Source organism: Lepidochelys kempii, chromosome 2, assembly GCF_965140285.1.
Source record: "Lepidochelys kempii isolate rLepKem1 chromosome 2, rLepKem1.hap1, whole genome shotgun sequence".
Lineage (NCBI taxonomy): Eukaryota > Metazoa > Chordata > Testudines > Cheloniidae > Lepidochelys > Lepidochelys kempii.
In genome coordinates, this window is record NC_136381.1 from 159,603,278 (window position 1) to 159,618,069 (window position 14,792).

Here is a 14,792-nt window from a genome sequence, read left to right on the forward strand (position 1 = left end):
GAGCTTGTAGAGCCAGTTATTAAAGATGTCCCAATCCTGCAACACTTGCTTTCAGAAATATGCCCATTTACTTCATTTTACAGTAGTCAGGTACTTAGGGAGAGAAGCAATGAGCAATGAAAACAAGCTTGCTTTGATTTGGGTGCAGAAAAATCTTTATTCAGAAAGGAAGTGACAAGAAGGTAAAAAAAACAGGAGTTCTTAATAAATGACAAGCTGCATGTCCCTGCTTGATGTAATAATGGTTTGAAAGACTTCATGCTGCTTTCTGAGAGGGAAAACAAGTAAGGAAAGCCTTTTTACAACTGAATTTCAGGTCAAGGTGTGCAAAGAGGAAGGAAAAATGGGTGCAGGGCATCCAAGGGAGAAAGTTGCTCCTGACATAGTTAAAAAAAATTAAGTATTAGGCTCAGGATTGTTCTTTATACTGTAATTCCATGACTATTGACATTTTTGCTGCAACAAATTAATTTTTCACAGGGCCAAACCTACTTGCCTTGACTTCATTAGGACTATTAGTGTAAATAAGATGGGGAGCATTTGACACACAATTTAATCACAGCAAGCTTAGAGCCATAGATATGATCCAATATATTTGTTCAACTTGCTGTTCAAATAAGATGATGGTAAAGTGGCTACTTGGCTGGGGGGGAAAGCAAACAATATAGTCTTGAGCTGAGTTCGATCTGCATAAGAGTGTGTTTAGTATGTTTCAGAGTAACAGCCGTGTTAGTCTGTATTCGCAAAAAGAAAAGGAGGACTTGTGGCACCTTAGCGACTAACCCATTTATTTGAGCATGAGCTTTCGTGAGCTACAGCTCATATCCGATGAAGTGAGCTGTAGCTCACGAAAGCTCATGCTCAAATAAATGGGTTAGTCTCTAAGGTGCCAAAAGTACTCCTTTTCTTTTTAGTATGTTTGCATCAACAAAATGAATATGGTGATGGTGCAAGAAAGTATAAAGCTTGCTAATACTCCACAAAACTGAATAAACATGATTTTAATCTGCATGGGAAAGCAAATTTTTTTCACATCAGACCCAACTCCATATGTATACTCTGATAAACTCTGCAAGATATACTATCTAATCTTAACTCAATTTTTGTTGTATTGTAATCTTCAACCTGTGATGGAATGTTTTATTTGTTGAATATCTGCATATGGTACAGTAGACTCAAATACAGAAAAAAATTACATTTTGAATGCAAACATTCAGAAAGGAAATCAGACACTTTAGACAGAAGCAACAATGCCTTCAGCAGGAAGACATCACCGTGATTATGCTGGGAAGGCATCTGTCAGTCATTCTGTCACATCTAGCTTTGCTTAATTACTTGTATGGTATTTTTATGAGATACTTCAGAAATATTCCATTTTATTTGAACTGACATTTCCTCAGTGAATTGTGTTTCTCCTCTCCTGATATTATTATATGAGCAATATAATTAAAGGCTATATTTATATACTTTTCTTGACATATTTTGTGGTATGTCTTTCCTGCAGAGTTAACTTGGGTGAGCAGCACCCAGGTCTGAGTTAGGTCTGGGTTAGGCTAGCTCAGGTGCAAGCAGTCACAATGCAGAATGACACCTAAATTAAATGCAAGGTAAGTGCCCAAGTTCACTTTGCTCTGAAATCATACCCTTGGCATGTGTCCATATGTACTAACTAGAAATTTGCTGAGCTGACCACCCAGTACTAATGTCACTTAAATGCTCATTTTGCCTCACTTTTGGGATGGTTTTTGTTGTTGAAAATAGCCACTGGAAAAAAGTATAGTTGCTAGAAGCTGAAGGGAAAAAAGAAGCAAGTTGATTTCTCCTATCAGTATGCAAATCAATGAAGTCTTTTCCATATTTGATTCCCCAAGCACCTCTGAGTTTTTTGAGCATATGTGCACTATCTAAATAAACAGAGTGATAAAGCACTCTATTAAATATCCAAGAAAAACTAGAGTTGAATAATGCTAATTGCTTTACCTTTTACTTTTTGTTAGTTGAAAGACAGTTACATACTGTACGTATTGGATATATTGTATACGTTTGGACATGTAGCCATATACTTTCTTTATATGGAAGTTCCTCAGAGTTATAGCAGCGTATCTTACAGATGCTAAGCAAGCCAATTCATACATGGTCTCCAGATGGGGAATGAAGTTCTTCTCTCAGTTATGCCAATATAAATTTAAGTAACACAATGGATTTACTCCAGATTTACACAAATGTTATAGCAGAATTTGGTTAAAGGACTTTTATATTTCTTCTGATATTAAAATAACTACATTACAGTTTGCAACAATTAGTGAGCTCTGAATCCAAGAAGGTTTAGAGGTTCAAAAGTCCATTTAAACAGGCATCTAAATAAGTATGTTGGGTATGCCAAGGATAGGCTTGGAACTGGGTTGCGCATCTTGTGAGAACAGGCTCTCTCACACAATTTCCAGTACTTCCTGTATCAGTTAAGCGCAGATGATCATTCCTTCCTCACTTGTGCTCACCTAATTGGGAAGGGCTACCATCAGACACCCACTCCTCCAAATCTAGTTGCAGCCTATTGCTAGGACCCCATCACCTTCCCCTCATACTAGAGCTAAGGGGCTGGGGAAAGTGGGCTGTCTCCTTGCTGTATCAGATTTTAGGATCTCCAATCCCATTCCCCAGCTTCTTTAGGGGATGCCTTCCAGCTCCTGTTTATCAAGGCACTTTCCACAAGAGTCCAAGTACCTGCACTGAACGCCTGCCACCAGGAGGCAACAGCAATTACCTTTTTATGACATTTCTTCCTCTGCTGTTTGCCAGAACCAGAAGCGAAGATGAAAGTAAACCTGGTGGAGAGAGAAACGTAAGCACCAAACTCTTTTGAACTTGATTAAGGTTTGGTTTGAAATGCATGTGAAGTTTCAGAGTCAAGGAGGAAGGGGTATTGTGACGCATGGCCAGAAAGGGTTAAACATCCTTGTCATAAATATAAAGGGAAGGGTAAACCCCTTCGAAATCCCTCCTGGCCAGGGGAAAGCTCCTCTCACCTGTAAAGGGTTAAGAAGCTAAAGGTAACCTCGCTGGCACCTGACCAAAATGACCAATGAGGAGACAAGATACTTTCAAAAGCTGGGAGGAGGGAGAGAAACAAGGGGTCTGTGTGTCTGTCTTTGCCGGGGATAGACCAGGAATGGAGTCTTAGAACTTTTAGTAAGTAATCTAGCTAGGTATGTGTTAAATTATGATTTCTTTAAATGGCTGAGAAAAGAATTGTGCTGAATAGAATAACTATTTCTGTCTGTGTATCTTTTTTGTAACTTAAGGTTTTGCCTAGAGGGGTTCTCTATGTTTTTGAATCTAATTACCCTGTAAGATATCTACCATCCTGATTTTACAGGGGGGATTTCTTCATTTCTATTTACTTCTATTTTTATTAAAAGTCTTCTTGTAAGAAACTGAATGCTTTTTCATTGTTCTCAGATCCAAGGGTTTGGGTCTGTGGTCACCTATGCAAATTGGTGAGGCTTTTTATCCAACATTTCCCAGGAAAGGGGGGGTGCAAGTGTTGGGAGGATTGTTCATTGTTCTTAAGATCCAAGGGTCTGGGTCTGTAGTCACCTAGGCAAATTGGTGAGGCTTTTTACCAAACCTTGTCCAGGAAGTGGGGTGCAAGGTTTTGGGAAGTATTTTGGGGTGAAGGACGCGTCCAAACAGCTCTTCCCCAGTAACCAGTATTAGTTTGATGGTGGTAGCGGCCAGTCCAAGGACAACGTGTGGAATATTTTGTACCTTGGGGAAGTTTTGACCTAAGCTGGTAAAGATAACCTTAGGAGGTTTTTCATGCAGGTCCCCACATCTGTACCCTAGAGTTCAGAGTGGGGGAGGAACCTTGACGATCCTGCAGGATGAATGACTCAAATTCAACCCTTAAAGACATGTGGGGAGATGATGTTTGTGTTTTTGTTTATTTACATGTATATGGGTAATGTCAACAATGTAATCGATAGTCCCCGTCTATGCTGTATTCTGATCATTCAAAGATCGAAAGAACAACCTAGCATTTAAATGAAGTGTAAACACGGGATATCTCTGTATTCATCTCTCTTTGACACGTATAGCAAATAATCGGTGAATGGCAGAGGAGCAGGCAATTGTCTTATGTTAATTCATATAGCTAAGTACTGGTGATAGACTGCCTGATGGATACACTGCCTTATGTTAATCTGTGTGAGTAATGAATGATGATGCTTAGGAAATAAGGGCCTGTTGTTCCCCGAGGGACTCCAACTTGTCAAAGACGACCTGAAATTGTATAAAAGATCCTTGGGACCTGATCCTTTTCATCTCAGATCTGCTTAAGCTTCATCTGGGGAAGTTTGAGTCGCAAGATGAGATCCCAGTTATGCTGTTACACCCCGAGTATGATATTGGACATTGGACCATAACTATGAACTAAATACTAAAAGAGCTCTTTGCAACTACAAAGCTCACCATCTCTGCTATGACGGGTTTCAGAGTAACAGCCGTGTTAGTCTGTATTTGCAAAAAGAAAAGGAGTACTTGTGGCACCTTAGAGACTAACCAATTTATTTGAGCATAAGCTTTCGTGAGCTACAGCTCACTTCATCGGATGCATACTGGGGAAACTGCAGAAGACATTATATACACAGAGACCATGAAACAATACCTCCTCCCACCCCACTCTCCTGCTGGTAACAGCTTATCTAAAGTGATCACTCTCTTTACAATGTGTATGATAATCAAGGTGGGCCATTTCCAGCACAAATCCAGGTTTTCTCACTCCCCCCCTGCCTTTTTTTCCAAAAGCCACACACACAAACTCACTCTCCTGCTGGTAATAGCTTATCCAAAGTGATCACTCTCCTTGGTAAACTTAAGTATTGAATTATCCACCAGCTTTGGGGTTTGTCTACCCCATTCTTTGCAGTTCACCTTAATTGAGTAACCTTGGTTGGCCCCCACGGGGACCCCGGTCCCAGGTATACTTAATATTTTATCTGGATTAGTTGACCTATCTCAAACCACAACAAGCCCAAATCCTGAGATTGTTAACTCAGTGTGTAAACTGGCAAACTCCCACTGAAATCAATTGGAGTCTGAGTAAGGACTGAGGAAAGAACTGCATCTGACCCCAAAATACCATAACAGATTTGTGTGTAAACTAAAACAAAGTACAAAACAAATAAAAGAAAATACAGTTTTAGACAAAGGCCTGTTTTTTCTTGGCCAAATTCTTCTTTCAGTTTACCACAGTAAATCAGAGTGAACTCCTTGACCTTGATAGAGTTCCTCTGTATTTACAGTTGCACAGCTAAGATGAGACTCTGGCCCTGTGTAATTGTTTGCAGTTCTCTTGGAAGTAAAGGGACACAAACATTCACCAACAATGACCCTATTCTAATATCGGGGATACTGCAGATATAATTTGTTCTAAATTTAGAGAAATATGGTGCTATCTCAGATATTGCAGTAGTGGCTGTTTTCTAGTTATGGCAACCACTGTACCACCAGGTGGCCTGATCCTGCAACTACTTACTCATGTGAGTAGTGCCATTTCATTTAGTAGTACTACTTCTACTAGTAAAGAGTTGGAGGTTTGGGATCATGACTCCTACCCGAGTTTTCTGAACAGATTTTTCTTCAGGTTATTAATATTATTTTTGCACACATGAAGTAGCAGTGATCCTTTTCTTATATATGGTATGAAATTTACAACACTACATTTATTACAACAGAATATTCTTTAGTGCATTACTTTCCTAGTACTGTGACAAACAGCTTTGGTTGAATATCAGTTCATTAAGCTGGCCTCGTTCTCAGTTCCATAGTATTAAGTCCAACACAATGTATGAGATGAACCAAAAAGCTATTAGTTTCAAAAGACTGGAGTACAATAAAAATAAACCTATAACATAAAATCTTCCCCCCCACCACTTTCAAAATCTTAAATTCCAGAATATACCTAAACAAATGTAAGGCCCAGTTTGGTCTGACTTTTCTAATGAATCAAATCTTTAAAATAACCTTTACATCCAACTATCTTCACAAATGGTACTGCAGAAAAAGTCTGAATCATTTTAAAAATGGTAAAGGATTTTCCTTTACAGAATTTTAAAAATAGAATACTTGGCTGTTTCTTCCCCACCTGTTTGGGATAAATTTTGCTTTCCTTACTCTTTGAACCATTCCCAGTGACTTGACAGGACTACTCATGCAAGAAAGGCAAACAGGATCAGGCTTTATCCCTTATGCATGCTGGTCCAACATACTCTATAGACTAATCCTGGTCTTTGTCCGGGGTCCGTACAGCCCCATTGGAGGACAGGGCTGGGAGTGGTACAGCCGCGCCAGAGGACCAGCATGGGTCACTGGCTCCTGGGAGCGGTGGCCGCACTTTCTGCTCCTTTCGCCACTGCAGTTCCCGGGAGAGCCCCGTGGTTCAGCAGATACCGATTTCTACCTGCGGATAGCCGCATCCATGGGTTTATATTTGTATTCACGCAAGGCTCTACACATACTGTCACATCTCCAGTCATGGAGGCTCCCCGGGGTTGTATGATCTTTACTATGGCTCACCACCTGAGGTTGCCTGGGGCAGCTGCAGTCTGGAAGGGTCTCTGAGAGTGCAGCTCCATAGAGCCATGCTACCCAATGGCCACAGCTGGTACAGAGGCTGGTTCTGGCCTCCTGATGATGCACCAGATTTGGAGGTGGGCCCTGCAGCTCATTCCAAAGGTGGTGAGGTTGGGAGATGTGAAACTCCACCCCCAACAGAGCAATTGCATAGGAACTCTGTAAGGAGATCCTCCGTGAAATATCTTGCCTCTCATCCTCCGTGAAATATCTTGCCTCTCATCCTCCTGCCAGCGGTTTTACCTTGGAATTAGATGATCTGGGCCCCCGTGTTTCGAACTGATCTAGATATGTAAAAACATATCACCCTTTGGTATTTCCTTCCATTTTGCTGGCCATTCACAACATTCTGGTGACTTGCTAGCACTGAGTTCTTAGAATGCAATGCTTGCTTCGCAGATCACTCGTGTCTTCTCTTTTGTACAGGAAACAGGCATGTGCTACTGCAGGGAGACTCTACAAGGACCTGCATGGTTTCCTACTCTCCACTACAGCATCACTGAGGGTAATTTTTGGGGTAGTCAGCAGTGTGGGAATCCCCTACCAACATAGCTGCTGCAGGAGCTGACAACAAACGAGAAGTGAGCAATCTCTGTGTGACAACCCTTTGCCTCCAGCAACTCCCCTGAGACCTCAGTGATCTGCAGGTGTCTGGTACTGATTCCCCTCCCACCTCTTCTGTGGATATACAACTCCCTACTTCCAATGTAAATATTCCAACAAAACTGAGTAGAAACTCGCTGTTTGCAGTGTTATTGTGCAGCTGTATTGGTCCCAGGATATTAGAGACACAAGGTAGGTGTGGTAATATTTTTTACAGATGTAACTTCTGTCTCTTTCACCAATAGAAATTGATCCAATAAAAGATATTACTTCACCCACCTTGTCTCTCTATTAGAAATTTGTGTCATTCCCACTTCCCTGAACAATCTAATTCAGTAAGAGTTGGAAACCCTGCGTCTTGGATTGTACATGTCATCTACTCTTTGACATTAAGCACTGCAGCCAGTGCCAGAGAGCATCTGGGTGCAGTAGAAGCAATGGGAGAAGAAGAAGAAGAAGAAGAAAAAAAAGGTGACATTTATTTTATGTCATCTCTAAATATCAGCCATAAAACCAGGGCTGAGAAGATCCAAGAAGGGAAACATAATTTTTGAAGAAATATCAGTGACAGTAGGGGCTTTAAAGGAGAAGGGATAAGAACTGAACCTGAAGGAAAATATTTACAGCATTTTTCATTCACTTGAGGGAACCATCATATCTCAGTGAAAGCCATGAAGATCCCTGATTTTCTTTCCTATTTTATACTGCTCCCTCTGCCCCCGACAAAGTCCCTGCCGATAATCACCGTCATTCTGGAAGAGATTCGAAAGCTGCACCCTCAGGAAAGCATCAACATGGTCTTAAATGGCCAGAAAATGAACAGTGCCCACTGGCAGGGGCAAGTCTGGAGAATCTGGAACTAGAATTCAAGATCTCAAAGCACAATGGAGTACTTAGTACTAGCCCCATGGGCAGGCTTGAGAAATATTTCTATTGATCAAAGGGGTGGGGTTGAAAGATGCATGAGATAAATTCTTGGAAGGAAGCAGAGCTAACATCTTCAATTTTATTTTCTTGAGCAGAGCAATCATTTATAGAGCAATAATTTGAGAACCTCCATTTGTAGTGTACTGCCAGTTATTTCAACACAACTTAAATTCCAATCTATTAACCTCTTTGAACTTGCCAAACGAAAGCTATAACTGGTATGTTAACAAAGATACCAGGTATTAGGACTGATATCCATGCAGTTTGAAAAACAGAAATGCATAAAACTATACGTACAGTACATGTGCCTTGAACTTGTATAAAACTATTTGTACACCATGTGTGCCTAAAACCTGTGTTAGTTAATTTTTAATACATAAGAATTGAAACAAAACATTTTCATATTTCAATAAGCCACTTTAGTCACCGGTGACACTACAGAAGTTCATATCACAAACTAAAATCTTTGATTATACACTGATATCAAAGATGCTATGTACAATAAGATTATAAAGATGATTTTGAAACATAACTGATGGATGTTAAGTGATCTGGCAACATCACATCTATCCCTACTGTTTTTCTACTTTTAAAGCTCCATCCTCTGCTTTAAAATCAGTCTCCATGGAATTTTTCTTATAATGCAATAGAGGGACTTAAACAAAATGAGAAAAATTGAAGACTGTGATGCTGCTATAGAACCGGAAGCGATGCCTGAAGGTCTCATTTGGTGTATGGTATATGTACCTCGGGTATATGCACCTCTGCATTCACAATCCATACCTTCAGTTATACCCTGCAGGCATTTCATTATCTTGTTTACATTTTTTTTCTCACAACAAATTCAAACTCCTCAGACAAAGCCAGTTGCTGCAGTTCCTACTGGCTTTTCTAAATAAGGCAGATGGCAACTCTGTTTTGAAGCACTCTCTACCAGAGTTTGATTAATGCTTAGCATGCATGGTTTTAGCAAGTCTATTATTCTAAGTCTTTGAGGAAGCTACATGGAAAAATGCATGTATATTGCCACCATAATGTTCAGACAGCACTTCTGAGAATTCTTGACTCCCTATTTCATAACTCTTTCATTGTCCTGCTTTGTTTTGTTAATTCTGACCATTGTTTTAATTCCGTGCTCTCTCTGAGTGACAGTACTATGAAAAATGCAATTCGGAAAAGTCAGCAGCATATTTCAGTGCAGCCGCTGTAGAGATCCTAGTGAGAGGTTGAAGGTGAAAGGGAAAGGAGGCAAAAGGAGAGGGCATAAAAAAAAAACAACCCGGTTATGGATTGTGTGGAGCCTCACTGAAGCTGTTGAGTGTACCCATCACCCTTCATTTAAGACAGTTGTGAAAATCCATTAATTTCCTTTAGGAAGCTGAAACAGTAGCTGAAACAGTAGGAACTTCCACCCACAACATAGGCAGCCAGCTTTGAGTAGAAGCTGAACCATGTGGCCCAAAAGGTTTCCCATCAGTACTGATATAGTAAACACCAGGGCTAAGGCACTGACTGGTGGAGCTGAGCATGTGTGAGTGAGAGGGAGCGAAGCAGGAGAAATGGCAAAGCATCATCAGAAAGCCAAGAACACAGCCAGAGCAAGCATTGGGAACGTGACACTGAGGAAATCCTAGAGATAGCTTTTGGGTGCAGTGTTGGCTAGAAGGGAGCTAGGAACTGTGAGCAAAGGAACTACCTTTTGTTGTTTTATTCCTGCTGTTTTCAGGGAAACAGTACTTTGTACATCCTTTGTAAATAAACAAGATTGCATCAAAGAAATACCTGACTCCATCAATTTCTCCTCCTAACAGAAACAAGACCTCAAATGTTGGTCAATTGCTTGGGTCAAAAAGGGGTAACTATACTTTTCAGCCAAACAAACAGCCATTTCAACTGATGTGACAAACAACACTTCTCAGAGACAGCAAACAGCCTTGGATTCAAAAAGAGGCGGGTTCACAATGAATATAAATTAAGATCAATCAGTGACAATTGTTCTGATACTACAGAAAAAAAATTAGGATTACCCACACACTGAAGTCAATTTGATATGAAGAAATCACTAGACACTGAAAGTCAGTGTCACCATTTAAATTTTGCTTTTGCCTTTATCCTCTGCGTTGTGTTGGGTCATGGGTTTAAGTTTCACATTTAACATTACTTCATTGGGTCAAAAGCTCAAGGTAGTTGTACTGTAAGTGTTTTCCTAAAAATGCTAGTGTATCTGATTTAAATCAGCAACAGAGTAATTCTATGTTCTTGTCCCACTGGCGTTAGTGAGATAACTGAAAGACCTGTTCTTTTAATTAGCCTGTATTTCTGATTTTGTATGTTTGGATTTTATCCAAGATGATCCTTTCTTTTCTTTTAACCATCTGTGTAAAGGCAGGCGGTTACATAAATGTAGTCTGCAACTAATCATTTAAATCAGCTTCTGTACCAAATGACTGGAGGATAGCTGATGTGACACCAATTTTTAAAAAGAGCTCCAGAGGTGATCCCAGCAATTACAGGCTGGTAAGCCTGACTTCAGTACTGGGCAAACTGGTTGAAACTATAATAAAGAATAAAATTGTCAGACGCATGGATGAACAAATTTGTTGGGGAAGATTCAACGTGTTTTTTGTAAAGGGAAATCATGTCTCACTAACTACTAGATTTCTTTGAGGGGGTCAACAAGCATGTGGACAAGGGGGATTCAGTGGACATAGTGTAAATAGATTTTCAGAAAGCCTTTGGCAATGTCCCTCACCAAAGGCTCTTAAGCAAAGTAAGCTGTCATGGGATAAGAGGGAAGGTCCTCTCATAGATTGGTAACTAGTTAAAAGACAGGAAACAAAGGGTAGGAATAAATGGCCAGTTTTCAAAATGGAGAGAAGTAAACAGTGGTGTCCCTCAGGGGTCTGTACTGGGACCAGTCCTATTTAACATACTCATAAATGATCTGGAAAAAGAGCTAAACAGTGTGGCAAAATTTGCATATGATACAAGTCCCAGGCAGACTGCAAAGAGCTACAAAAGTATCTCTTAATTAGGTGACTGGACAACAAAACAGCAGATGAAATTCAATGTTGATAAATGCAAAGTAATGCACATTGGAAAACATTATCCCAACTATACATATAAAATGATGGGCTCTAAATTAGCTGTTAACACTCAAGAAAGAGATCTTGGCGTCATTGTGGATAGTTCTCCATCCAATGTGCAGCGGCAGTCAAAAAAGCCAACAGAATATTGGGAATCATTAAGAAAGGGATAGATAATAAGACAGAAAATATCATACTGTCTCTATATAAATCCATGGTATGCCCACATCTTGAATACTGTGTGCAGATATGGTTGCCCCATCTCAAAAAAGACATATTGGAATTGGAAAAAGGTTCAGAAAAGGGCAACAAAAATTATTAGGGGTATTCCATATGAGGAGAGATTAATAAGACTGACTTTTCAGCTTGGAAGAGAGACTACTAAGGGGGAATATGATTGAGGTCTATAACATCATGACTGGTGAGGAGAAAGCAAATAAGGAAGCGTTATTTACTCCTTCTCATAACACAAGAACTAGGGATCACCAAATGAAATTAATAGGCAGCAGGTTTAAAACAAACAAAAGGAAGTATTTGTTCACACAATGCACAGTCAAACTGTGGAACTCTTTGCCAGAGGATGTTGTGAAGGCCAAGACTATAATAGGGTTTAAAAAAGCACTAGATAAATTCATGGAAGATAGGTCCATCAATGGCTATTAGCCAGGATGGGCAGTGATGGTGTCTGTTTGCCAGAAGCTGGGAATGGGCAACAGGGGATGGATCATTTGATGATTACCTGTTGTGTTCATTCCCTCTGGGACACCTGGCATTGGCCACTGTCAGAAGACAGGATACTGGGCTAGATGAACCTTTGGTCTAACCCAGTATGGCTGTTATGTTCTTATAAATATTGGAATCTTCTCAAGTTCTACTTGAGAGCTGTTTTTACTGGGAAACCGAAATGTGCTATGAAGGTGTCAGATGCTGGTTTGTCCCCAGCCCATAAAGGACCTGCTGCCACACCCACAGTCTCCTTCTAGACCCAATTTGTTTCCCAAGGTTGGCAAACAAACAGTTCCTCAACTCACTCTGGGCTACAACTCCCAGGGGGTTTTCCCCTTTGCCTTTCTCAGTCCCTACTGCAGGCTTCTCCCATGCTTTTTAATGAAGAACCGTCTCTCAGGGCTCTTGCCTCGGACTCCCTTGTCCCCAGCAGGTTCCGACGGCCTCCCCTCTCAGGGGACTTTGGCAGCCACTCCCAGACAACTTTGCTGCCACTGCTGTCACCCCTTCCTCATGGACAACCACGGTCTTTAAAATACCAGGTGATGCCCTGTAAATTAGCTGACCAAACTAGGTGCATGTGTACTAGCACAGGGGAGCTGGACTTGCTCCATTTAAGAGGGCCACTCCCTTGTGAAATTGCAATGCCAAAGATATTAAATTGAGATAATTAAAAGTTCTGTTTTAGTGATACAGAAATAGGGCTAAATGTCACTAAATAAGAAGTGATAGGAGAATAAGCAGAAGGTGATTAAGCAGTTAAGCAAAGCAGCAATAAAAAACCCTTAGTGGGGGAAGGTGTGGAGATGGAATGGGGAGGTTTTTTAAAATTTTTTTTTGTGTGTGGCTTTGAAATTGTTTTGAGTTTTGTAATTGTACTAGCAAAACCTGTAAATGCTTTGAGGTTCAATAAAATAAAAAAAAAATTCAGACCTAATTTACCTGTAAAAATCATGTGACAGAGAAGAATTTCTCGATGCGAGGAGTGAGAGATGGAGAAAGGGTTATGTTACACTCTCAGCAGATTTTTTTTACCCAAGTATTTAAATTTTGATGACTTTTTTAGCTATTTAAAAATGAAAATCTCCAAAGTCATGTCATGAAGGAGTTTATGTTATGTACGCTGTTCTGGAGGCTAGCTTATATGAAGAAAATAAGATCCACTCATGGATATTTCTTTGAGTTCAGATATTTGAAGCTCCTTTTATTACTTATTTTATTATTCTCAAGGCCTTCTGTAGCCCGTCAATTCACCTATGCGTGGTCACAGCTAAAAGCACCCCCTACCTTTTTTAGTGGCATTGTTTGTTATGTATGACGTGCAACCCGACTCTCACAATGAATAGGGTATGAAACACACTGCTCACCAGCAACTCCAGCCCCGCCCCACCCCCTCCTCGACACACACACAGCAGGCATATGCCTTTTTTATGTTAATGAGATTAAGGGTATAGCACATTGCTTGTTACTACATTCATAAGAAGCTCCTCATGTGTAGGCAGTTCAAACTGATGGGTCAACAAGCAAAAACAGCATACTTATGTTAATTTTGTTCAGCTGCTGCAGTTTTCATGGGCTTTTTTACATTTAAATACCTTTCAAGAGCAGGAAATCCTATAGTATAAAAATATTGGAGATGAGTGAATTAGAGGTATATCAAATAGCTGGTGCACCTTCCTGCAGCCTTCCACATGCAGGGGTAGACAAACAACTTCCAGGGATGGTCTAATTATTACTTAGCCCTGCCTTGAGTGCAGGGGACTCGACTAGATGACCAACTGAGGTCCCTTCCAGTCCAACACTTCTATGATTCTATGCACACTCAATGGTTCCCTATTAGTCTAGACTTACGCATTTAATTTGTGTGGAGAAAAGGCCTTACCGCTCAAAGAACTGAATAATGCTCAAGCATCTGTCTCCATTCATTTGTTGAGAAGTTATCCTCAGAAATATATTCTTAAATTGCAGGCAACGATAAAGAGGGGATGAGTGCCAAAACTACTGCAGCCATTACATGTAACTAGTTTTAGTGCTTGGAAGACACTATGTCATAACTCAATACTACCTACCCCAAACATTCTATCATAATTACCCCCCACACACCCCAACCACAAAAATATCACGAGATTGGTTGTAAAGTCATGAGATTTAAGAACAATTTTTTTTTAAAATTGCCTTCTGTTTTTAATGTGTGCCCAGGGCAAATTTTAAAGCTTTCCTACGCAACCAAGAGGGCAAAAAACTTCCTCAAACCAAAAAGTTTAGATTCTTTTGTAATCACACTGTTCTCCAGGAACTACTAGGAATCACATTGTTCTCCTGGAAAAAGGCTAATGTAGTGCCCATCTTTAAAAAAGGGAAAGAGGAGGATCCGGGGAACTACAGGCCAGTCAGCCTCACCTCAGTCCCTGGAAAAATCATGGAACAGGTCCTCAAGGAATCAATTCTGAAGTACTTAGAGGAGAGGAAAGTGATCAGGAACAGTCAGCATGGATTCACCAAGGGCAAGTCATGCCTGACTAACCTAATTGCCTTCTACAATGAGATAACTGGCTCTGTGGATGAGGGGAAAGCAGTGGATGTGCTGTTCCTTGACTTTAGCAAAGCTTTTGATACAGTCTCCCACAATATTCTTGCCAGCAAGTTAAAGTGTGGGCTGGATGAATGGACAATAAGGGAGATAGAAAGCTGGCTAGATTGTCGGGCTCAACGGGTAGTGATCAATGGCTCCATGTCTAGTTGGCAGCCAGTATTAAGCGGAGTGCTTCAAGGGTCGGTCCTGGGGCCGGTTTCGTTCAGTATCTTCATAAATGATCT

At 40.5% G+C, this 14,792-nt stretch overlaps 1 protein-coding gene across 12 annotated transcripts in view; it reads right to left on the reverse strand.

Annotated features, from left to right (window-relative positions):
* LOC140907213 (poly(rC)-binding protein 3) overlaps positions 1-14,792 on the reverse strand; it is a 712,448-nt gene that overhangs the window by 334,904 nt on the left and 362,752 nt on the right. Inside the window, exon 1 of one of the 12 annotated variants that reach the window (XM_073332622.2) lies at positions 2,765-2,819. The exons of the other annotated variants lie outside the window; for them this stretch is intronic. The gene's annotated coding sequence lies outside the window, so the exon portion shown is untranslated. Of the gene's footprint in view, positions 1-2,764; positions 2,820-14,792 lie in introns of those variants that run through there. 12 annotated transcript variants of the gene reach the window in all.